Source organism: Ovis canadensis, chromosome 5 (genome assembly GCF_042477335.2).
Source record: "Ovis canadensis isolate MfBH-ARS-UI-01 breed Bighorn chromosome 5, ARS-UI_OviCan_v2, whole genome shotgun sequence".
NCBI classification, from domain to species: domain Eukaryota; kingdom Metazoa; phylum Chordata; class Mammalia; order Artiodactyla; family Bovidae; genus Ovis; species Ovis canadensis.
In genome coordinates, this window is record NC_091249.1 from 47,220,112 (window position 1) to 47,245,981 (window position 25,870).

The window sequence follows — 25,870 nt, forward strand, 5'->3', positions numbered from 1 at the left end:
GGAAAAAAAAAAAAAACCACCCTAGTGGTATACAGAAGCAATGTGCTTACTGCTGGCTACCTCCAGAGTGGCACTTGGTTCTCTGTGAAGTGATTTCTACCCCCTCTTTCTAATCCTTTCCCTGCTCCTAATGCTCAGGTATCCTCCATTGTTTCTTTATTTAGATTAGGATGCCTTATAGAGGTTGCAACCTAGACACCCTGTTGTTTGGCCCATATAGTATCGTATTCTTTTTTCTTCTTAATTAAATAATTTACTTTAACTGGAGGTTAATTACTTTACAATATTGTGGTGGTTTTTGCCAAACATCGACATGAATCAGCCACGGGTGTACGTGTGTCCCTCCATCCTGAACCCCCCTCCCACCTCCCTCCCCACCCTATCTCTCTGGGTTGTTCCAAAGCACCAGCTTTGAGTGCCCTGCTTCATGCATCAAGCTTGCACTGGTCATCTATTTCACATATGGTAACTGTATTCTTAGAATTAGTGGGTCATTTAAAAACTTGAAAAATGTAGCTTCAAATTCTGTGTTTCTGACTTTTCTTTTGGCTAATCATAAGCCCTGACCAAAACGGGCCCACATTCCCACATGGCAAGCATGTGGGTCTTGAGGTAAACTGTGGCTGTCCGCCTTTAGAAGGAGCTATCCTTCCTGGGTTACCACAGGCCTGCCCTGCCCATCTTCACACAGGTATGTTCAGTTTCCAGGCTCTGGAGCCATTTTTCAATACGAATAGGGACTTCTCTGGTTAAGGTAAGTGGTTAAGACACAGTGCTTCCACTACAAGGGGCAGGGCTTTGATCTTGCCACTGAAACAAGATCATGCATGCTTCATGGTGCAGTCAAAAAATAGGGGAAAAAGAAAGAAGGAAATGTGACTACATTTCAGAGCCAACCTATAGAATCCCTACTGGCTTTTCAGAAATCAGAATTCTGCCCAGCAGAGTCTGTACGTCTGAAACCAAAGGACATGTGAGAGTTTAAAGTAGAAATAATTTAAACCTAAATTATGAGTAGTTAGTGAATGTTTACGGAAAGTTTGCTTGGGAAAAAAGGTAGGAAATTTAAGAGTAATAAGAATTTGTGTTCATAACACTTGCTATTTAGTTACAGGCATCAAAATCTCTCCCTAATTTCTACAGAATGTGTTCGCTGGGTCTCAGAGAGGTGGCGAATGTGCCAAACTTATAAATATCCTGGGAAAAAGTTGAACTTGGATTTTCCATACAGTTTGGAGCTCTAACAGTAAACAGACTTTTAGCAGAACAGCCTTCTCCCGGCCAGTTACTCATTCATTCACTTGACACATGTTTTACTGAGCACCAAAGTGCCTGCTCTCAAGAAGCACAGATGCTAGTAGAGGCAGACCCTAAGACACGAATTAACAAGTGTATATACACACATGTCAAACACTGACAGGGGTCAGAAAAAATTAAGGGGATTGTATGTGTTGGTGGGGGTGGGGAGGATGAGGAAACAGTAGGGGTGGCGGAGAGACTATGTTATTTCCTCCAGGGTAGTTGGGGAAGGCCTTTATGGAAAGGTGGCATTTGAGCAGAAACTTGATGGAAACAAGGGAGAGCCACCTTGGGTGAAATTCTATCCATTCCTCAATGATGCTTCCCAAATATCACCTCTTCCTTGAAGTGCTTATTGACTAATCCTGTCAAAAACTTTGTTTTTGCAAACTGCTTTGAATCATAATTATTTTCCCTTCCATTTTCCCTGAAAGTGAAATCTTTGGGGTTGGTTATAATTATTTATTCTTATCCATAATAAATGTTCAATTAATCTTTAAAATGCATCTGCTGGGTCAAAATAAATTCCTAGGTTGTTCTGGGGGAAAAGAAAGCCAAGGGAGGAATGTGAAAACAGTACTGGTTTTTAAAATAAGATATAACACGAGAAACTATAAATTAATTATATTATTTTAATTAGGTATTATACCTAAAATGTCACAGCCCAAATTTACCTAAGGAACAAATATTGCAATATAGTCCTTTGGGAAAAGTTTATTTTAAATGAGTCAATTCATAACTAGAGACAGGCATCCAGAAAAAAAAAATCATCTTTTGATAACATTTGAAACTGGTAAAAATTACTGAATAACCCACACTCTGCAGAGATAAGACAATTCTGTTTTAAGGACAGATGCTGCTTTTTTTTAAGACTATAAAGGGCATTTTTTTAAGGATAAATTCATAAGAAACTAGAAATTTAAAAAGGCAGAAACTCCACCTTTCTTTGCTAGTTTGTTAAGAAAGAAAAAGCTGAAAATTAAGTTAGGGTTATAACACAAAAATCTTTTCTATTTTGTACTTATTGAAGCTGTCTAACTTAAGAGTTAAAAATAATAAAGCCAAATAGTTTTGTTAAAATAATCATAATCCTTTTATGTTGAGTCATACTTGGTATATTAAACTCATTTTTCAGTTAAGAAAATAACTATAAAAGGCCATTATAGTCGATCTCTTTTAAGAACTAAAAAACCTTTCCCTAAGTACATTAACTTGCTGTCTGCGAGATGGATTACTTCCCTAATGGTAGATATTTGGGTAACACAAACTTTGGCAAATAAAATAACCAATCAATTTTACCACTAGCTGCCAAATAACAAAATAAATCACTTCTCTGAAACACTTCAGCAGCCCCCACCTTTGTGAAGCTTTGCCTCTCCACCCACTCACTCAGTCCTTCAGAATTTAAGCCATCTCACCTCTCCCCATGTCTACTGCCAGCCCTACTTTCAGGGATGGAAGAAGCCATGGAGACCACAGGCACAGAAAGAGGCCCAGAGGCTAATGCAAATTTACAGCGGGACCCTCTACCTCCTGGTCTCTGGCTCCCCTGTGAGAAGGTACTTTACATTGGGATTCTAAATTGTGCTAAAAGTAGCAGAGAGTAATTCCTTCATTTAAAACAGAGCTTACAAACTTTGGGCTGGCAACATGTTTTGGTTGGACCCCCATAACTTTTTTTTAATTGAGACAAAATTCATATCACATAAAAATGACCATTGTAACCATCTAAAAAGGGTAAAGCTCTGTGACTTTTTAAAATTATATTCACAACAGGTGACAATCACTGCTATCTAATTCCAGAACACTTTCATCAACCCCAAAATGGGCCCTCATAATGCTTTAATTTTGTTTTTCTAATTAGTAAAAAGATGTGAAAATTGGGAGCACTGACCTAAAGATTCACACTTCCCATTTCTCAAGAATAATCTGACCTTCTTGTAACATCTGGGGGCAGAGGGTACAAGGGGGTAAGAAACAGGTTTTGCTCAGTTTACCATCTGTCACAGGCCCACAGGGGCCAGGAAATTAGCTAAGACATGTGAGTTAACCACCTTGCTTTAGAGGTTCAGGGACTCAAACCTTTCTGAGTCACTTTTCAGATCTGGGAGTGACTCCAAGAGTGAGTGCAGTCTCAGCCCTCTGTTCCCCTGGCTGGCAATCTGGTTGAGTAAGAAGGCTTCCTAGTTCTGACTTGCCAACACCTCTCCAGGCTCCCACCACCTTCTAGACTCTCCTTTCCTTCAAAATGCCTTGCATCTTCCACCACAGCATACTTGCTGAGAATCTCTCTCTTCACCCCTGAAGCTATCCTGTATTTACCTGAGCAACAATCTAAATGCTCATTCTTTGAGCACTACCAACACAACTTGCCTTTGTTTTTTTTTTTTAATATTTAAAATAATTTTTATACTATTTAAAAGGTTACTTCCCATTTACAGTTGTTATAAAATATTGGCTATATTCTCCATGTTGTACAATAAATCCTTGAACCTGTTTATATCCAACAGTTTGTACCTGCCACTTCCCCACCTCTGTATTGTCCCCTTAATCAGTAACCACTAGTTTGTTGTCTATATCTGTAAATCTGCTTCTTTTGCATTATATACACTATTTGTTGTACTTTTTAGATTCTATGTATAAGTGATGTTATATAGTATTTGTCTTTCTCTGATCTATTTCACTTAGCAAAATGGCCTCCAAGTCCAGCCATGTTAATGCTTGCCTTTATTTTCCACTTACTATCTGTATTTTTGTTTCTCTCTGGTTACTTAAAATGTTATTTTTTAAAAATTATTTTAAAAGGAACCAATAAAAACAATGTGAATGAAAAGTGGTACTCTTCCCCTAAATGCACCATAAGCATAAAACTCATTCAAATTTTTTTAAATCCTAAGAATTATTTCAACGAGAAGAAAATCCCCAGTACTCTTCATTTCTAGCCAGATTGCTGACTGCCAAAGGCCAGGAGCCCCTAGTCTACCTGCATGGTACAAAAAGTATGAGTCAGTGTGAGCAAGGAGGCAAAGGTCACACAACCCCAAACATAGGCCTTCACTGGGAATGAGGCAATGGATTCCAAGGGAGCTGGAAGGGACTAATGGCCTTGTAAAGTTGCTGAAGACTAGCTGGCTCTGTGCCTCGGGCCTCCTAAAATCATGTACTGTACCACCACCGATGTCCAGGCACCGTAGTTCCAGAAATCCTATCCAGTCCTGTCCAAATCTTCCTATCAATGCTGCTCATCTCAACAATGGTGCCTCAGGTATCCCAGCCACAGACAGCCCTTCCTGAACCTCTCTAACCCGAACATGGCATCCCCTTGCATGTACTTCTTCATACACATGTCTGATATCTCCTCTGGACTGAAAGCTCCTCAAGGGCAGAGATGGGTCTTCTGTATTGCATTATCTTCTGTGGTGAGAGCTACTGGCATTAACTTACACCTGGTTAGATTCTTAGCAGACGCCTGTCTTGACAACCCCAGTGAGAGAGCTGTGAAGGAACTTTTAAGAAATGGCAAACCAGTTTCTAAATGAACTGAAACATGTTCTAACAGGTAAACTGTCCAATGTGGTGAAAGACACAGGGACACATAACTGTATACTGTTGCTCTTTCTTAAATTTGAGGATATTATAAAGAACTTAAAACAGTGACTATGGGTGTATTAAGTAAGACCTATCCTATTTAGGTCAGTTCAGTTCAGTTCAGTCGCTCAGTTGTGTCTGACTCTTTGAGACCCCATGAACCGCAGCACGCCAGGCCTCCCTGTCCATCACCAACTCCTGGAGTCCACCCAAACCCATGTCCATTGAGTCAGTGATGTCATCCAGCCATCTCATCCTCTGTCGTCCCCTTCTCCTCCTGCCCTCAATCTTTCCCAGCAACAGGGTCATTTAGGTCAGGTTTGGTTTTAAAGAGAAGTGAGTATGCCTAGCAAGCTGGGAAAGGGGCAGCTACAAGTGTCTAGGCTTTGTTTCTGGGGTGGGCAAAGGGGCTGAGCACCTTCCGGGATGACTCCAGATGTCACACATGCCCAGGAAAAACCAGTTCACACTACTTGGTTCAACTTGGTAAAGAGACACAGGACAAGGATTTCCACAGGCATATAGAAGCAGTGTTTTATATATTTTTAATATTAGTTTAGTAAACACTGCTTTTATATGTTTGTGGCAATCTACCTTTATTGATTTTTTTCTTCATATGATTTCTAATATTCTCATTGCTGCAAAAATAGAACATATCTTAGAAAAATTATGTTGAATTTATCTCTAAGACATGAGACAATGTATACTGTAAAGTGAAAAGTGAAAGTGAAGTCGCTCAGTCATGTCCAGCTCTTTGCGACCCCATGAACTATAGCCTGCTAGGCTCCTCCGTCCATGGGATTCTCCAGGCAAGAATACTGGAGTGGGTTGCCATTTCCTTCTCCAGGCGATATTCCCAACCCAGGGATTGAACCCAGGTCTCCCACATTGTAGGCAGATGCTTTACCATCTGAGCCACCAGGGTAGATGTCTATAAAGATAACACGATTAGAAAAAAGATGAATCAAACCTTTAGAGAATATAATTTGAGTCTGTTTCTAAATCTGAAAAGTAAATCTGCCCTACCTGAACAGTTTTCCCCTTGAACTGATCTCTTGTTAATTTTCAGTTGATGTCATTCAATCTACTCTTGCCTTGAAAAGGATGGTGAGAGGAGTGAACAAATTTGGCAAAAAGAAGGGCCTTTCCTCTTTTCAGCATCCATCTTTAATGTCATCTGTTAATCTCAGAATTAAGGAAACAGATGCTACTGTTGGACATGAAATGTCATCCCATACAGTATTTTTAAGCTGTCAGCTGTATAGTTAGTCTTTATATAGGCAACTGACAAATGCTTCTCTGTACCTTTAATTCCCTGAAACATACAAATATAAAAATGCCAGAACTCCACCCACATTCCAATGCTGGGCACATTCTGTAGCAAACACCCAAAATGAATACTACCACATTTTTCCTGTTGATGAATTAAAATGAAATCTTTCCCCACTATATCATACAGAATCATAATAATAAACATATGTCATACTGATCCCCCTCCTCCTGAAACTTAGAAACCATGTTTAAATGAATGTTTAAACCATGTTTAGAGACTCTAGCTAATGAAAAGAAAGTTAATTCTTGAATAGCAAGTGTCTAGCATCTTGAATATTTTTCTTCCATTAAATTGGTATTATCACAAAACAGAGCAATCTTAGATACAGGCCAAGGAGAGGAAAAAAAAGAAGATGTTTTAGAACTCTTGGATTAAGATTCCAAATGTTGGCCTCAATAATGCCTGGGGTCTTCAAGATTTTAATGGCATCTTCTAAAGTACCAAGGGGTCAGGGGTTGGGTCATCTTTTCTTGAGCTGACTTACAGCTCATTGCATTCTGATGGAGGAAAAAGAATCTGAAATATTTTAATATAGTATTTTTTTCCATCATGAAGGATCGCTGCGAAGATGCCTGCAACATTAGTTGGAAGCTGGTGTTGGGTCAGTACAAGTCTTAGTAACAGCTATTCCTTTGTCTTTGGGCTCAAGGCAAAGTGGTGGCCATTTTGGGGGTCCTTCTGGTTTTAGAGACAAAATTTTCTTTTTAGGCACAGTTCACATCATTCTGGTTAGCAGTTTACTTTTATCATCCATTAGTTGATAGAACTTCCGAGCATGTATGTGCACGATTAAAGAGAGGGCTGAGGCCTTTTAATTTGCTGTCAAAGTCTGATTAAGTTCATTTCTTATCTGCCAGGTATAAACCAAACAAGTGAGAGCTAAGATTTTAGTTGTTAAAAGGCCTTATGGAGCCCCAAAGAGTTTTACATCTGGATCTACCCACTGTTACTCTGTCCCTCAATCAACATCTTTTTCTTCTCTAATCTTTCTTCTAAAATTTCTTTTTATTTTAAATAAAATCTAACTAGTAATAAGCTACAATGGCTGGAACTCAGGAAGAACTCCACAGATCAACAATTCCAATGAACTCAAATGGAGAGATGTTTTTGTGGTACAACGAACAACAACTAAACACTAGTTTAAGAGAAAAAAAAAAGGCATTTCAAACACAGTTCAGTTCAGTTCAGTTCAGTCGCTCAGTCGTGTCCGACTCTTTGCGACCCCATGAATCGCAGCACGCCAGGCCTCCCTGTCCATCACCAACTCCCGGAGTTCACCCAGACTCATGTCCATCAAGTCAGTGATGCCATCCAGCCATCTCATCCTCGGTCGTCCCCTTCTCCTCCTGCCCCCAATCCCTCCCAGCATCAAAGTCTTTTCCAATAAGTCAACTCTTCGCATGAGGTGGCCAAAGTACTGGAGTTTCAGCTTTAGTATCATTCCTTCCAAAGAAATCCCAGGGTTGATCTCCTTCAGAATGGACTGGTTGGATCTCCTTGCAGTTTAAAACACAAGAGTTGCCTAAAACACTCCCTTTTCCATTGCCCCACAAGATGTACCAAAAATGCTCTGATAGTAGAGCCCAACTGACCCAAATTTGAAAGACAACTCTCCAGTTTTCCATTTTTTGATAAAGTAGTAAGTTAGCCTGTAACATCCTCCATCAACCTGGACAGATCTGAGCTGGTTAAAGTCCATCATGGCTTTGTGCTGAGCCTAAGCATGACCACTGTGATTCAAAATGCTAGCTAAGAGACTGGTTATCACCTCCACGGCCTCAAAAGAACCAGCAAAAAGAAGGTCCTAACTGGGCTTCTTAAATGCCCCTCATATGCAGAGTACATTCTGAATGTCCATCTTGGTCTCAGCTGACAGCTGGCACCATGGATGATAAATCACCTACAGAGCCCAGTGCCCTGCTGTACCTAAAAATCAGACGGAAGGCCAGATGATGGCTCATTATCAGTGTTTGGATGATCCATCAATCTCATGAAATAGCAGAGGTTTAAGTTCTGCAAGATATTTTACCGTCTAGACGATGTCTACCCTTGTGCTTCATTATCAAGCATTTTCCGTTTGCCTACATGTCCAATATCACAAATACTAAAAGAGTCTGGCCATAACAAGGCTACAAAGGCAGAGTAGTCTTCGCAAAAAAAAGATAGAGAAGATTAACATTTCAAATCAGAGAATCACCACAGCAGAGGCCTAATTTATGAGTAATACCCTGCTGTGACAAACACAAACGAAGACTCTACTTATTCTTTTGAAGAGAGACTGAGCAGCTTCATGAAAAGATAGACAAGGCAAATTGGGCACATGCCAGAAACAAAATAAAAAGAAAAAACATCACCCTGCCAGTGCCTGCAACGTTCTAATTCTATGCATTCAACATTCAAACAATAAATGGCAAGATATTCAAGTTAAAAAAAAACCTCAGGGAATCATTTTATTCAGTGAAAGTTTAGCTTGTATACACAGCTCCCTCTTTCCCCTGAAAACATCTTGCTAGAACAGGTGTAGGTTATTTGGAGCACAGGAGCCTATATTTTCAATAAACTTGATTTTTATCAAGTTCTAATCCAAGCCATAGCAGGGACTACCTTACTCTTTCCTGCCTCACTCTTGAAAACAGAGGAGGTGGTAAGGAGGAGCATAGGAGAAGTATCATTTCAGGGTCACAGCCACATTCAGCTCAAATATAGTAACTATAACCCCATTCTTTATAAATTTATGATTTGGATTTCTAAATTTGGCAAATAAATCTGAGTTGTCCCAAAGAATCATTACTGACCTCACCCTAACCCAAACTAAAAATATTTGCATGCATTTTGTATTTTAAATCATCATTCTCTGGCAGAGTTTCTTATATGAAAAACAAATAGAAGCTCAGAGACAAACACTTGGACAGAGTTAAGAGAAATACCTTGCTGTTGTTATAGACACTCTCATCTAATAAATGTATCTAATTTAACATTTCCATAAAACATGGTTTTTATACTTAAATCCCTAAGAGGCCCCCCCCCAAAAACACACACACACAAACTAAACAGCTGTTTAGAATAAGAAAGGAGAGAAAAACTTGTATTAAGAGGGAAAATGACATTATTTAGGGAGACAGTAAGGTAAAATAAAATATAAAGTTTATCTTTGAAGTCCTAAAACAATAACTGTAGGTAGAGAGATGCTGAAAAACCTCTGGGGATCTGTCAAAATAGTATAAATTCTTCCTGACAAAAGAAATCTTAAGAATCGCTAAAATGATTGGAAGTAACTTTGGGGGGAAAAGTACTGCTTCAAATGATCCTTATATTCAAGAAGACAAGTGTTGAGGATACAGCGTTGTGGCATATCCTTGACGCTTTGAGTTTAAGCTGCTACCTAGGCAAATGAAGGTTATTTTTCCCCATCACCTATCTCAGGAGGGTGATGATTTAAAAGAAGCTAAAAATAAAAGAAGTAACAAGGAGAGAATACTGACTGTAGCTGATTCTCACAACTCTTCAAATGTCCTCTTACTTTATTTAACACAAAACAAAACCCACCAAACTCCATAAAGTAAGTTTCAATCTGTATAACAGAAAATGTCAGGTGAAGTGCTGGCCTGGAAAAAGTGAGAAAGCAAAGCCATTGCTGTGAGCTTCAGATTTGTCAGGCATGTTGAACTGGGTGACAAAAACTTATTCTGTCCAGAAATCCCCCACTTTATTTTTAAGCCTGGAAACTGGTTAGTCATATCTATACTGAACACTTCCTGTCCAGGGGCATGACGATGGCAACAAACTGCCAAGTTTAGTAGCTGCTACATTCAGTCAATTGAGTCATTCATGGAATAAAAAACAGCATCAGATATATATATTTTTTAAATCTGGCTGACTGAAGCTGTAAAAGATATGCAGTGAAAACAGGTTTGACTATTTCACTGAATAAGGATAGATGGGGACATGAAAACAGAACAGAAAGACAACAATGTTACTCTAAGAGACTATTTTCTGTTAATTTCTGTGATATTCCAGTATTGCTACCAAATATAACTTTTTCTCCCACTCCCCCTCTGGACTGAACAGTCAAAATGACATTCCATATCTTCATTCACAGAAAAACCTGAAGACGCAGAAGGCCTCAAGAACTAAGCAACAGAATCAATTTATTCTTTCTTTCTTTTAATTTCATTTTAATTATATTTTAAACGAAGGGTCGCCTGAGAATTTTAAAGAAAAAATACAAAGGACTGAACTATATAGATCAGGAATGTCTTTATGCACTGGTGTAACACCATGTCAAAGTATGAAAGTGTTAGTTGCTCAGTCGTGTTTGACTCTGCAACCACATGGACCGTAGCCCTCCAGGCTCCTCTGTCCCTGGCATTCTAACACCATGAAAGTGAAAGTCACTCAGTCATGTTCGGCTCTTTGTGACCCTGTGGACTGTAGCCCACTGGGTTCTTTTGTCCGTGGAATTCTCCAGGCAAGAATACTGGAATGGGTTCCCATACCCTCCTCCAGGAGATCTTCCCAACCCAGGCATTGAACCCCGGTTTCCCACACTGCAGGCAGACTCTTTACTGACTGAATCAAGGAAGATCTGTCCATGGGATTCTAGTATCATAATGTTACATTAAAAATCCATCTTTGAGAAAGAGAGGAAAACAACCGAGGACTATAAGAATGACCCTTTCCCTAGCAACTCTGAGGGCTATGTCAGGCTTCAGCTAGGCTGCCTCTCTCAGCAGCAATTACATTTACCCGATTAACCTTTATACATGTTGAGACAAGCACACTGAAGTTCCACCGCCAAGAAGCAGGAGGAACACCTCCCCTCCCCCACGCCCCAAGAGTTGGCACAGAAGGGCAGCCCCAGAGCATGCTGGGATGGACAGCGTCAACAGGAATGCCAGGGAACCGCCCACACACTTTTGGGTTCTCACCTTGATCAAGTCAGACCAATGGTCGAGTGAGCCAAATAATTTATAGCGGTTCAGCTCATAAAAACCCTCGTCCTGAAATTCTTCAGTGAGCCTGCTAACCATCAGACTTTTTAATGAGTGAACCCCCCCAAAATTGGGTGCAGCTTCACTGAGAGACAGGGTGACAGCTGTCCGCTCCTCCAACAGCCATTTACTAAACATCCCACTGGCCTTCCACCCAATGGATGGCACAGTACAGCTCACAGCGTCGACATGCCTCCCCAGGGCTGGCATTACTGCTTTTCTAATTCATCATCTGCCACTGGCAAGCTTTTTGAGGAAATCATTTTTATAACCCAGTAAGAAAGTCCATAGGAATCCAAGTCAGCACAACACAGCCCTTGATTCTGACAGGCCCCCATTTGGCTGGTGGATAAGCATCGGCATTCCTCAACGTCACGTCCTTGTTTATGGGCCCCAGTGTTGATCCTGCCTGAGATGAACTGGGGAGCTTGTGTGTCCTCCGAACACCACTATTTCAGGGGCTCCAAGTCTGCACCGTGCTTTGGAGACCAGCACCCTTTCATACCCCGTTAACTGCACCAGCAAACAAAATAAACAGACTGCCGAAATGCCTCCCCTCAGGCACAGTGGTCTCTTGCCTGTACTGCTGCTCACCTCTCTGGTTTTGCATGAAGTACCTTTTTTTCCCCCCATTTTAAAGTTATTTCTTACTCCTCCCTTCCTCTCTCTCTCCTTGAAGGCTCTGCATCAGGCCTGGGTCCCACCCCGTGCTTGCCACCTCCTGCCACTCCCCCTCGCTCCCACTCACTCTTTCTTCCTCATTGTTCCCCTGCAATGTTAAAACCTGCCAGAACACCACTCCCTAGACCTCCTTCACTGCTCTGGTTTCCCAGTGGTTCTTCTCCTTCCCTTTTATTGGTGAAACTGGCCCTGAATTCTACCTTCCCAGAAACTCTCTGGAGAAAGGGTCTTTTTCTTTTTAAATTTTTAATTAAAAGATTTATTTTTTTAAACAGAGACTCCTTTTTAAATTATCTCCTTTTGCTGAATAACCTGAGTCCAGCTTTTACGCTTGTGATATTGGGGAGGGGTGCATTTTCATTCTAGCTGTTTCGTAACTGACTTAGTGTGATATTAAACCCCAAAGTGAAAATGGTTTTGTATGCGCTTTACAGTAAGGAGAACAGTCCGTGCACTTTTATCAGATAACTTTACAAAAGGAAAATGTTCCTTGGAGCGAGCCCATCCTTGACTGCTTTTTACAGAACGGGAAATAGTACTTCTCAATCAGGTAAACATCACAGGCAGGCCCCAGTTGGTTTTGTCTCTGTGATTACGTGCTGTGCTTAGCCGCTCAGTCGTGTCTGACTCTTTGCGACTCTATGGACTGTAGCCCGCCAGGTTCTTCTGTCCATGGGATTCTCCAGGCAAGAATACTGGAGTGGGTTGCCATTCCCTTCTCCAGGGCATCTTCCTGAGTCAGGGATCGAACCCAGGACTCTTGCATTGCAGGGAGCCACCAGGGAAATCTTATTTATCCAGCACCTCCTGGGTGAAGCTGTCTAATCACCGACAAAAGCCTTGCCTCACTGGTTCTGACCTCAAGGGAAATTAAAAATTACTCAGGGTGGTTCAGTTTACCAGCATGGCCCAAATCCTATTTAACATGTATAAGACCAAAATCCTCATAGCTTCATACCACATGTCAGATCTAGGGTATCCCTGGCAGAACCATCAGTGGTTTTCCAAGACTTGTGTTCCTGTTACAGGAAGAAAACAGTTCGGCAGACAGGAAGTGAAGGTAGGTGAAAGGGAAGAGAGAAAAACTCTCTAATTCTCAGACTGGACCAAACATTTTCCGAGTAGGTTGCTGCTGTTGTTGTTCAGTTGCTAAGTCATCTCCAACTTTTTGCAACCCCATGGACTGCAGCACACCAGGCTCTCCTGTCCTTCACTAACACCATGACTTTGCTCAAACTCATGTCCTTGGAGTCAGTGATGCTATCGAACCATCTCATCCTCTGTTGCCCCCTACTCATCCTGCCTTCAATATTGCCCAGCATCAGGATCTTTTCCAATGAGTTGGCTTTTTGCATCAGGTGGCCAAAGGATTGGAGCTTCAGCTTGAGCATCAGTCCTTCCAATGAATATCCAGGGTTGATTTATTTTAGGATTAACTGATTTGATCTCTCTGCTGTCCAAAGGACTCTCAAAAGTTTTCTCCAGCACCACAATTCAAAAGCATCAATTCTTTAGCAATCAGCCTTCTTTATGGCCCAACTCTCACATCCATACATGACTACTGGAAAAACCATGGCTTTGACTATACAGACCTTTCTTGGCAAAGTAATGTCTCTGCTTTTTAATATGCTATCTAGGTTTGCCACGGCTTTCCTTCCAAGAAGCAAGCATCTTTTAATTTCACGGCTGCAGTTACAGTCTGCAGTACAAAGAGCTGGATTAAATTTTACACCTATATTCACTTCTTAGCCTCATGCACCAGGGCTGAGTTTGGGCAATGCCACAAGGAGAGGTCAGAGGTGAAGGGGGTAGAGATCAGGAAGGAATCTCCAGGCAACTAGGACCTGGAAGGTCCTGGATAATCAAAGTCTTCCTTTCTCGGGAGCTTGGCCACCTGCTCACACCTGGGGCAGCCATCCCCTGGCCCCCATATGTGCGTGTGCTCAGTCATGTCTGTCTCTTTGTGATCCCATGGACTGTACCTGCCAGGCTTCTCTGTCTGTGGAATTTTCCAGGCAAGAATACTGGACTGGGTTGCCATTTCCAACTCCAGGGAATCTTTCCAACTCAGGATCGAACCCATGTCTCCTGCATCTCCTGCACTGGCAGGTGGATTCTTTACTACTATGCCACCTGGGTTGCCCCCACTTCCCACCGTCTACTTAAAATGGTGAAGATGGTAAATTTTATGTTGTGTCTTTATACACTAAATATTGATTGAACACTCGTGAGGGGCTCTCAGCAGATGAGCTCTTCAAACACAGGCTCCCAGCTTTTACTGAGGCCTAAGGAGAAAACAGCAAAGCTATTCTCTACAGCACCTCTCCTCAGACATGGCTGACCACCGCCTCCATGAGGCTCTCATTCCCCTGGCTTCTAAAGCCCTGTTCTCTCTGTGGTTTCCTCCTACTTACCGAGTGCCTCCATTTCTATTTCCTTTACTGGATGCATCTACCTCTTTCCCTTACAAAAGTGGGCATTCTCAGAGACTAAGTCCACAGACCAGCCCTCACCTTTCTCTTCCATCTTTCCCTCACAGCTCACATCAGGGAAACCTATTCTCCTCTTCTGACCGAAGATGCACACACTTTTCTGCCTGGGCTCCTTTACCCTGGTTCGGTTGGTCCTCCAGACCAATCTAGGGTTCTTGTCTGCTTCAGTTTAGTTCAACCACTCAGTCATGTCCAATCCTTTGCGACCCCATGGACTGCAGCATGCCAGCCCTCCCTGTCCATCACCAACTCCTGGAGCTTACTCAAACTCACGTCCATCGAGTCAGTGATGCCATCCAACCAACTCATCCTCTGTCATCCCCTTCTGCTTCCTTCAATCTTGCCCAGCATCAGGGTCTTTTCCAATGAGTCGGTTCTTCACATCAGGTGGCCAAAGTATTGGAGCTTCAGCTTCAGTATCAGTCCTTCCAATGAATATTCAGGACTGATTTCCTTTAGGATTGACTGCTTGGATCTCCTTGCAGTCCAAGGGACTCTCAAGAGTCTTCTCCAACACCACAGTTCAAAAGCGTCAATTCTTTGGTGCTCAGCTTTCTTTATAGTCCAACTCTCACATCCATACATGACCACTTGAAAAACCATAGCTTTGACTAGTTGGACCTTTGTCGGCAAAGTAATGTCTCTGCTTTTTAATATGCTGTCTAGGTTGCTCATAACTTTTCTTCCAAGGAGCAAGCATCTTTTAATTTCATAGCTGCAGTTACCATCTGCAGTCATTTTGGAGCCCTCAAAAGTAAAGTCTGTCACTGTTTCCACTGTTTCCCATGAAGTGATGGGACTGGATGCCATGATCTCAGTTTTCTGAATGTTGAGTTTTAAGCCAACTTTTCCACTCTCTTCTTTCACTTTCAACAAGAAGCTCTAGTTTTTCTTCACTTTCTCATCACATGGACCACAGCTTTGTCTAACTCAATGAAATTATGAGCCACGCCATGTAGGGCCACCCAAGACGGATAGGTCATGGTGGAGAGTTCTGACAAAACATGGTCCACTGTAAAAGGGAATGGTGAACCACTTCAGTATTCTTGCCTTGAGAATCCCATGAACAGTATGAAAAGGCAAAAAGATACGATACTCGTCCACTTAGTATTCCTAAAACACTACTTTGCAACTGCCGTGTTCCAGTTCAAATGCCACAGTTTCTTATAATAATCTTGTTTGTCTCCTAAATGGTATATGGGGCATTTGTTGCTGTTCAGTCACTAAGTCATGTCTGATTCTGCAACCCCGAGGAATGAAGCACACTGGGCTTCCCTGTTCTTCACTATACAGAGCATGCTTCAGTCTACGGTCAATGCCTGCACTTTTCTAATGAGGAAGGCTGAAGTTCAGAGAGACTCATCCATGACTGAGAGTTGCACAGACAACCAAGGGCAAAGTCAGGAGGAGAACTGGTCTCCTGATGCCCAGTGCCTTGTCTGCTGCAGAGTGTCCCTCTGGGCAGCTTGGCTTCTCAGCTGGCGCCATGGACTGCTGCAACATGGCCCACCAAGGCTTGCCATGAGCCCTCCACTCCATGGTGCTCTAAACCTTCTTCCACTCCTCTTTCCACTATCTTCCCTAAAGGGCCGCACTGAAGTCCCAGCTAACCCCTCTGTGAAGGCACCTCTGCCTGTGATGTCTGCTGAAAACAGTCTCTGGATTCTCAAAGGGTCTACTGTATTATCCCCTGGCCCGCACTCAGCCTAAACCCCCATCATGCATTCTGTACTATGAATGCACACGGGGGTGCATATGATGCCCGAACCAGGAGTTCTTTGAGGGCTGGGCTCTCTACACATACAGAAGAAGTACTAACTTAGCCAGCATTTGCTGCTGTGAGTATCCAAGGCCCAGAGAAGGTGGCAGTGATGGAGGGAGAGAGGCTGCACCCAGGAAGCAGGACTGTCCATAGTGAGCAGAACAGCCTGTGCTCTGGGGACTCTGATCCCCAGCTCCTCAGCCTAGAGGAGGGGGGGGTGCACATGAAAACACATACATGGGCCAGCTGAACTGACAGCTAGATACACGGCAGGTCACGATGGAAGCAAAGTTCGTAAATCGCTTATTCTCTTCCTGACAGGCAACCCTGGTGTGGGCACATGAAGTCTTGAAGGCTTCAGGCCTCAGGCTGACGTGGTCACCTAGGACACTCAGCTTAGTGGCCTCTTTGCTTCCGCATTTCCTTGGAAGAAGTTTACTCCCAGTTATTTATACAGTTAAATCTTGTTTGTCACGATGAAGCTGGAGACTGTATTCCCATGTAAGTCCACAGACAGTGCTATATACACAAACACAAATCCCCATACATCTTCAGAACCATAAATATCATAAGGACCAACCTAACAACACAGGAATTACAGTTTCCCAGAGCAATCACTCAGCAGTGATTCACTCATCACACACACCAGCTCCATACCTAACTCTCCCTCAAGGTTCTGAAGCCCTTCGAACAAGATTTAAGATACGTGATAAATATAACTGACACTGCTATGGGCTATACATACAAGTTTTTAAGAGAGTGAATCCTAAGAGCTCTCATCACAAGGAAAAATACAATTTTTTTCTTTAACTTTGAGCCTATATGAGATGACGGATCTCCCCTAAATTCGTTGTGATAATCATTTCATGATATATGTACATCATATCATTATCCCATACACCTTAAACTTAGACAGCATTGCATGTCAATTATATCTTAATACAACTGGAAGAAAAAAGATCCAAGCAACTGGTCTTTCAGGCATCTTGATCAACGGCTGAGGGAACACTGAGCTGCTTCTCAGAAAACAATGTGTTCTGACCCCCAGCTTGCACCGGGCTCCCAGGGCTCTGGGGAAAATTTGGTTGTGAGCCACCCACCTGCTCCAGCAACTGCATGTCTGGTGTCCAAACACCCACCCACTCCTCGGCCACATACATGCAAACCTTCTCCCCAAGGAAGGACACCCCTGCCCCATCAGCAGCTATTGAGCTAATTTTCCTGAACCATGTTCTCAAAGGAATGAAAACAAGTAAGCTCACTCTTAATCACTTCTCACTCAGTATACCACTTTGAAAACCAGGGATCTTGAAGGCTCTATTGCAGAGCGAAATTTTATTTTACGGTACCTCCTCATCTTTCACTTTCCTGAGGAACACATAAGAGAAGGTGACATCGTAAATTTCTGTGTGTTCAACCATTCCATTTAGGTTTGGCAAATTCCCCCAAAAGGCAGTGTAGGACATCCACAAACAAATTAGGCTGTCCTGCTTCCAGGAGACTGCATGCAAAAATCCGCAATGCTAAAACCTAGGCTTGTGAAATTTCTCGTTTGCCAAACAGGCACAAGGTGGACAGAAAGGACCTAAACACCACCTCTCTAGGCCTTGGTTCCTCATCTCTAAATAAAGAAGTTAGACGGAAGGCCCTTCAGAGCTGCTTTTAAGTCTCAGTCATGGGGATTCTACTTGTATTTGTAGGGGGCAATTTCATTACAAAAAGCTTAAATATTACACACATATATATAATGATTTGATTTTTTTTTAATTTCAGCTTATACTATCTTTTTAAGTACAATGTACTGAATGAAGAGAAGTATACAGCCATGTTTATCTCACTGTCTCCCAAGTTGTTAGCATCTTTCTCACACAGATGGAAATGTTGGCAAATAAGTGGTTTGTGGCACCTCTAGGATTATTCTGCATTATTAATGAAATGATGCGCTGCCTTATTCTGAATTGAAATCACTGGGTCCTGAGACTTTGTCTCACCCTACTGCATTCTCTTGCTACTTCCTGGATTATCTATCAACTGCCAGGAGCGGGGAACTTCATCAGCCATGTTATCCTGGTCCTCCCAAGGGTATCCTCATGCAAGGACAAGAAAGGTGTGAGGCAAATTCAGTCTGATGAAAATTTCAGAAGTGAGGAAGAAAAAGGCCCCAGGATAATTACGCTTACAGAGCTGAGGTGGGGGGTCAGGCAACACCAGGTTACCAGTGAGGTACCCTGTAAGGAGACAGTATGGCATGGATCTCTAAATGGACTTGCCATTTTTAGTCCTTGTCAGCACACTGCACTCCAAGGCTAATGACTATATAAAAGGAAACATAATCACATCAAAGTTCGGTGTTTTAAAGCACGGGCTGCACCCTCTACATTATATATGACATCAAGGTCAGCTGTACCAAGGGCTATGGATTTCATCAGAGCTGAGCTACAGCTTCACCTCTGAACTCATCACTCTCTGGGCAAAGCAGGGCTGGGGAAAGGGGGAAGAACACTGGTAAAGTGATGCTTAGCAATGAACTTGATTTATAAGCTGCCACAGGACGTGAGGTTAAAACAGGGAAGGCACCCCTGGGTGTGGCAGCTTATATGATACCATTTAGCTTTTTGATGATAGAAGATATTAATAAACCGCCACCATGGAACAAACGAACTTTTCTATGATCAATACTCTGACAGATATTGGTCCCCTCCTTTGTAGTGGAAGTCTCTACTTTTTGAAGGGTTAAAATTTCTGGGAGGTGGGGCAATGCCGACCATGAGGTTCCCGGAAGGTTTTACAAGGCTAGCACATGTGCTGGGGGGCAAAGCTCAGACATTGTCCTGGCATTTGACTGATCTCAGTTGTATGACTGCAAGCTTGTGATCCGGACTGGTTTCCTAAAAACCCACCAGGAATTGGGACCCCAGCTCTGGCAGATTCTGGTGAGAGGAACTCAAGGCAACCCGGTGGGCGGAGAAACCACAGCAGAAGCACTGAGGAACAGGTTAGGCACCTGTTAAGTGACACTAACACTGAAGAGGGCTACGATTGAGAGTGTAAATGCTTGTGAATGTGCCTAACAAGTTAACATGTTATCAGGAGAGATGACAAATAAGTGAGTGGAACGCAACTCTGCTGAGACTCACTCACATGTATCTGTACACCTAGCAGATTTTAAAGAAACTGGAGACAGTGGATGCTACAAAGTCACCCTATTGTAATAACATAACACATCCCCAGTGACCTGGGAAGTCCAAGCTCTCCATTCTCAAGCTGTCCTCTGGTTCAGAAAGTGAGGTCCCTTCTCCTCTCCCATAGGTACTCTGGTCTCTCTTGCTGGTGTAGGCTCCAGAACCTCCCACCCAGCCCTGCTGGGTTCTTAGATCTCCTGCATCAGGGGTAGAAGGATGCTCTCAAGACTCCCTGCCCATGTGCCTGCGCTCTTCTCTTTCTCCTCCAAGATACCTGGTCTCTCCACTCCTGTCTTCTCAGAAATGGGGTACAAGTGGACCCAGGACTCACAGACAGCATTCTCCTGGGTGTCCAAACTACTAGAGGATGGGCGAGAGCCCTGGAAGTACCACATCACAGGGTCTATGGATAGAGGGATTCCATTCAAATCTTGATTCTACCTTTTCTGGTTTTGTGGTTTCAGGCATGGTTTTTAACCTCTCTGAACCTCAGTTTTCTTAATCATTATGCAGAACTAAAACTAAGGGTTATTAGACAAGTATCAAATGAGATAATATACATAATCAGATGCTTAATTAGCACTGTGCCTGACACAGGAAAGTACTCAATACACTTTAGCTTCAAAATCACTTCTTTGGTCCTCAAGGCAATTTGAGATGCTCACAAGCCATCTTGGGCCCCAATGCCCGTGATTAAAGACACATGCTTGTTTTGCCTCTGCCATTAAAAGTACTTTAGTGGAGAATTTAAGAAACACTATATAGATTTGTTCTCTAGGTTTGGAAGGCACTATTCCTATAAAAGCAAGGCTGGATGATCTCTAAGCAGTGCTCTAAAAACTTTCATCATGTCATGTAATCTCATTTTTAAACTGATTAATTTGACAATGCTTTTTAGGTCCTCCTAAATAGAGGTCCTAGGTCAAGCAAAAACTAACCATGTACAAATCTTGCTTACTGAAGAGAAAAAAAAAACAACTCATAGTGCAGAGTAGGCAAAGGAAAAGAAGACTAATGGCTGTAATACACGAAACCAACAGCTGCAGGAAGTACAGGGTATTATGGGAACGCCGTGAAAGAGCCTCGACTCCAGACTGGGTCCTGCTGGACACGCTACCCACTTGAGGAGGGGCAAGAGAGTGAGCCCAACAAAGGAAACGTTTGCTGAGGGAACAAGGAAGTAAACACGCAGGGTAGTGCTAGGGTCGAATGGACCAGTCCCATGGAGTGGTAGATGTCTGTTGCTGTTTTGGTGATCCACATCAGAAGTCCCTTCCTAATTCTGAAGAAACCCTCATTTGCAAGTGGTTGTAGCAAAGCTGGAACCAGAGGATATCTCTCCCACAAGCAGCAAGGGCAAGGACACAACCTCGCACTGACACATCAGCTGGCTTATTTCTGAGATTTTTAAATGTGGAGCATGACTAAATATTCAGGCACATCTGGAGTCCCATCTGAGACGGAACTGAAAAATACACAGGAGGCCAAGGCCATCGTGAGGTCCTAACCAGGAGATTCTTGGCTGCATTTCCTGATGTATCTTTCAGAGGCTAATTCTTTCTGGGGATGTGTGAACGCATCCAATATACTTTCAAGACATTCTTCATTTCAATCCATTCCTCATGATGCTGTTGCTGCTAAGCCGCTTCAGTCATGTCCAACTGTGTGCGACCCCATAGATGGCAGCCCACCAGGCTCCTCCGTCCCTGGGATTCTCCACGCAAGAACACTGGAGTGGGCTGCCATTTCCTTCTCCAATGCATGAAGGTGAACAGTGAAAGTGAAGTCGCTCAGTCGTGTCCGACTCTTAGCGACCCCATGGACTGCAGCCCACCAGGCTCCTCTGTCCATGCCTCTTCATGATAGCAGGAATCAATTTCCATTTCTTGCAACCAAGAACCTTGATGAGTAGTTATTGTATTCATGAAGGTACAAACACTGAGGACCTGAAGCAACGCAGGGTCCAGGAAAATGAAGAGGAGATGCACTCAACAGATAACGAGGAGGAGGAAGTGCCAGGTGGAAGCTGAAGATGAAGAAGAGGGCGGGATTAAGGACAACTAGCAGATTTACAGTTTGGAGGCTAAAAAGAGTCCTGTGACATTCAGTGATGACACAAAAGGAGGGTGAGATTTGTGAAGAGCAGGAAATGCCAGGCTCAGTGCAGACCTGTTGAATGTGACATACCCATATGACAGTCAAAGTACGGTGTTTACTGGGACTCACAGACATAGAAAACAAGCGTGTGGTTACCAAAGGGGAAAAGGGATGGGAGGGAGAAATTAGGAGCTCGGTACAAACTACTATATATAAAATAGATAACCAACAGGGTTCTACTGTATAGCACAGGGAGCTATATTCAATATCTTACAACAAACTATAATGGAAGAGAATATTATATTATATAAATTAATATATTAATATAATATATATTAATATATTAAATGTAGCATTATATATATATATCACACATATAGAATCATTTTGCTGTACACCTGAAACTAACACAGCACTGTAAACCAGCTATACTTCACTTTAAAAAAAAAAAAGCATGGTGTTTACCAGGCAGCTGGCTGTACAGGTAACTTTTAGAAAAGCCTAGACTGGCAGTCTAAGGGATTAGAAAGAAACAGCTAGAGAGTGCAGAGGCATAGGAACTAAGGGAGGAGTTTAGGACTGCCAGGACACTGGTCTTCTAGTGTCAAGCACTGCAAAACCAAGTCAAGTAAGAGCAGGACAAAAATATGAATGCTAGGTCACTGGTGGTTTTAGCACCTGGGAAGTCACTGGTGATTTGGGCAATTTCAGTGGAGTAATGGAGAAAAAGACAGACTTCAGTGGATGAAGGATGATGAAGAGTGAGAAAGTAGGCATCAGGCAAAAGGTGAAAAAGAAAAAGAAAAAAAAAAGCAGCAGGTTCATTTTATAAGAGAAATATATGCCTAAAATTAACAAAGTACCGAGGATTACCTCTAAAGAATGAAGATCTTTCATTCATTTTATAAATACTGAATGATCACCTCTCATTACATAGGTCTTGGAGACCCAGTGGGGAATAAAACAGACATCGTCTTGCCCTCAAGAGCTCGTGGTCTAGAGAAAGACGCTAAACAATGTGGTATCGGCCACAAAAAGGTTAGGTGTTCTGAGACTGCAGCGAGGGATTTTAAGTCGGAGGCTCAGAAAGAGCCTCTCCAACCCAAAACCCTGACCAGGGAAAGGGGGTCAGGTGGGGAGAAGAATTTCAGGCAGAAAGACCATCAAGTACCAACAGCCCCAAAGTAGGGAGCTTGGGCCCATCTATACACAGAAGGGAAGGAGCCAGGAAAGACGTGAGGCCAACCGATGCAGTGAGGAGCCCACAGTGGAAGGAGGCTTCCTTCCACTGCTTCCAGCAGGAACCACGCCTGTTCCACAGACACTGGGAGGATGGGTGTGGGTAAAGGTGAGTCTGTCAGTCTGAAAGCAGGAAGTGAGGGAGTTGTCTAATGGCCACTGTTTTCTTTGTGAAATAGCAGTCCTGACGAGGCATGAGGGAACTAGGGGAGGTGGTGGCGGGAAGTACTATTATGGGCAAGAGAGGAGGAGCCGAGCTCACTCACAGCTCTGCCGTCCCAAAGCAACTCCTTAATAGTGGCTTCCTCATTGCTTGGTACCAAAGCTTCAATAACCAAGCCAGAGGAGCCCCAGACCCCTTGATGCCTAGCACTAGAAAGATCTGCAGAGATCTTAACTGCGATTCATTTCTCCTACCTCATAATTAAGTAATTTATTCAACAGGAATCAATTAAATGCCAAAAATATGGGCATCAACACATCTCCTCAGGAAGGCCCCATCCACGGGAAACTGTTGATCTTCTTTTTTCAACAGTCTTCCCCTGTTCAATAAAGCAGGCTTCTTCCTCCCTTTCTCTCCTATTCTTCCTCCCTTTCTTTCCTATTCATATTATGCCAGGATATCTTAAACTCACTCAGCTTCTAATCGAGCAAGGTCTGAGTTCTTTTTCTCTGTTTAATGCTCAAGCACAATCACCTATTCATTTGTAAGCAGGAAAAATTAAATTGATTCTTTAGGAGGTGGCTTTTGACTGAGGATGGAAGTTCAGCACTCCTGGCACACAGTCAAGTTTGTCCTAAGCTATGGTGGCTGAACAATATCCCCAGTCATTTGCTTCTACATTCACTCACATACACAAATATGTTGGCCTCCAAGGATTTCTGAATTCAACTTGATATTTTGTTTCATATTCAACCCTAAACAAAATATGCTAGTCTCTCACTACAGTTCAGACTAATGATTTAAAGTATCTCCCAGTATGGCAAATCATGCATGAAGCATTGGAAGGCAATTTGCTTGCAATGCAGACACTGTAAAGAGCTTGTGTGATCTGACACTAGATGGGATACATAAATCCACAAGGAGAGAAAAAAAAAGCTAAGGCGAAGGGACAGAATTAATAAGGATAGACAATAAAGATAACTGAGCTATTTGAACAGCACTGAGGGACTTCCCTGGTGGTTCAGTGGTTAAGACCACCTCCAAATGCAGGGGGTGAGGGTTTGATCCCTGGTTGGGAGCTAAGATCCCACATGCCTTGGGGCCAAAAAACCAAAACATGAAACAGAAGCAATATTGTAACAAATTTGATAAAGACTTTATAATGGTCCATATCAAAAAATCTTTTGATTTTAAAAATCAAAAGTAAAAAATAAAAGTAAACAGCATTGCTCCTTTCTGAGTGGTGGTAGCTAAACAGAGGATTCTAGATCACAGGCAATAACCAATCTTGTCAGAACTGCCCAGGACACACATACACACACACAAACACAAATATACACATATACACTAGTCCTTTATTTCCTGGTAGAAGCTACTATGATTCTATTTGTTAATAAAGTATTTGTTTAATCTCCCTCAAGAGTTATTCTACATCCTATTCTAACTGCCATCAATTTAAAACTCAAGCACCTCATATTATATAAAAAGAAACATGTTGAACATTCAGTAAATAACAAAAGGAGGATAATTTGCTACAGATTTGCAGAATGTAAGTGATGGCAAGGGGAAGGGAAAGGTTAGGAACAAGGAGGCGGGCATTAAGGCACCTCTTCACCTCCAGTTTTTAGGCTTGCAATGGGTGGGCTGGGCTGGAGAGAAGAATGTGGGTGCTGGCTGAAAGAATGTATCCCAAAGCATTGGGATACTGGTTTTCCACTTTCTCCTCACTGTTTTGTTTTCGCCCCCCCCCCCCCAAAAAAAAAAAAAAAGAAAAAAAAAACATGCCTGGGAGAAAAATACCAATGTAAGTGCTACTTGTAATTCATATAAAAGTTCACTATTGGCTTCTCTCAGCTCATGTGCCTTCAACCCCAGTTGTGACTAATTGTACATCGCTGTTTAAAAGAAAAGCCTCCAACAGCACAAAGCTCCATCAGTACAGACTCCACAGCAGCAAAGAAACATTAATCCCCCCAATTCCCACATCAAGCTCAAAAGCAATGCACCTGAGTGTCATTTCTCATTCACACCAGTCCCATATTTCTATTAAACAAGACTGCTTTTTATTGACTGCTTCCCTCACACAGCACAATAAAGGAAATGTCAGCCCACAGAGACCACATCTTGAAACACAGGGCTTAACTTTAGGGATGGGAATCAGGAAAAGAAGAGGACAAATTTCCAGGGCTCTCCCTGACTGGTATCTACCAAACTGAGAAACGATGGGGTTCTTTTCTGCTCCTCAGGCTCCCTGAGCTGCTATGATTGACTCGAAATTTACCCGTTTCCCAAGAGACTACTTAAAAAGAAAGAACTTTCACAATCTTGCACAGGCTGCTCTCTTACTCTCTCATTTCCCCCACTTTTACCTCACTTACAAGAGGACTTTTGTATACATAAAGTTTCAGGAAACAAAGCGTACACACACTCACACACAAATAAACTCCCCGAACTAACACCAGCGTATAATTGTGTTTTGGTTGGAGCTTTTCCAGCCCTGTCACTCTCTCTGTTAGGAGTAAATGGAAACCCTTTGCTTTGGCAAAGTTAGAAACAGACAAAACTCTTCTCAGTTTCAAGTTGCACAAGCCCTCCCTCATATCTCTCAGCCCCCTTAAAGCCCCCCAACAAAATAAATTCACTGCTGAAAAGCCAGCAAGGATTAAAAAAAAAAAACAAAAAAAACCAAACCTATTTCTCAAACAAAGATCTTTCACTTCTCCCCCGCACGCAGCTTCCCCCTTTAACCGGAAACACACAAAGTTTCCAATTTCTGAAATCCCTTTTGAAGGGACCCTGGACTCTTAGGGCTCTTCCAAGGGATCCAGCTTTCGACTGTCCCGACTGTGGGCAGGCAGTGCTCTTCTAAGTACATTTCGCATTCTTGGAGTCAATACTGTGGCTGTTTCGTTTCCAGAAAGATCTAGAAAGCAGAGTTTAGTGGGCTGGCAGAGCCAGGTCGGACTCTTCCTCCCTCCCCTTTGACCGGCCGCGGGGTGAGAAGTGTATTCGGCACAGTCGCCCTGAAACCAGCAGCGAAGGC

General features: G+C 42.7%; 1 protein-coding gene across 8 annotated transcripts in view; it reads right to left on the bottom strand.

The window, feature by feature from the left end:
* TNFAIP8 (TNF alpha induced protein 8) overlaps positions 1-25,870 on the bottom strand; it is a 144,315-nt gene that overhangs the window by 20,005 nt on the left and 98,440 nt on the right. The window lies entirely within an intron of this gene.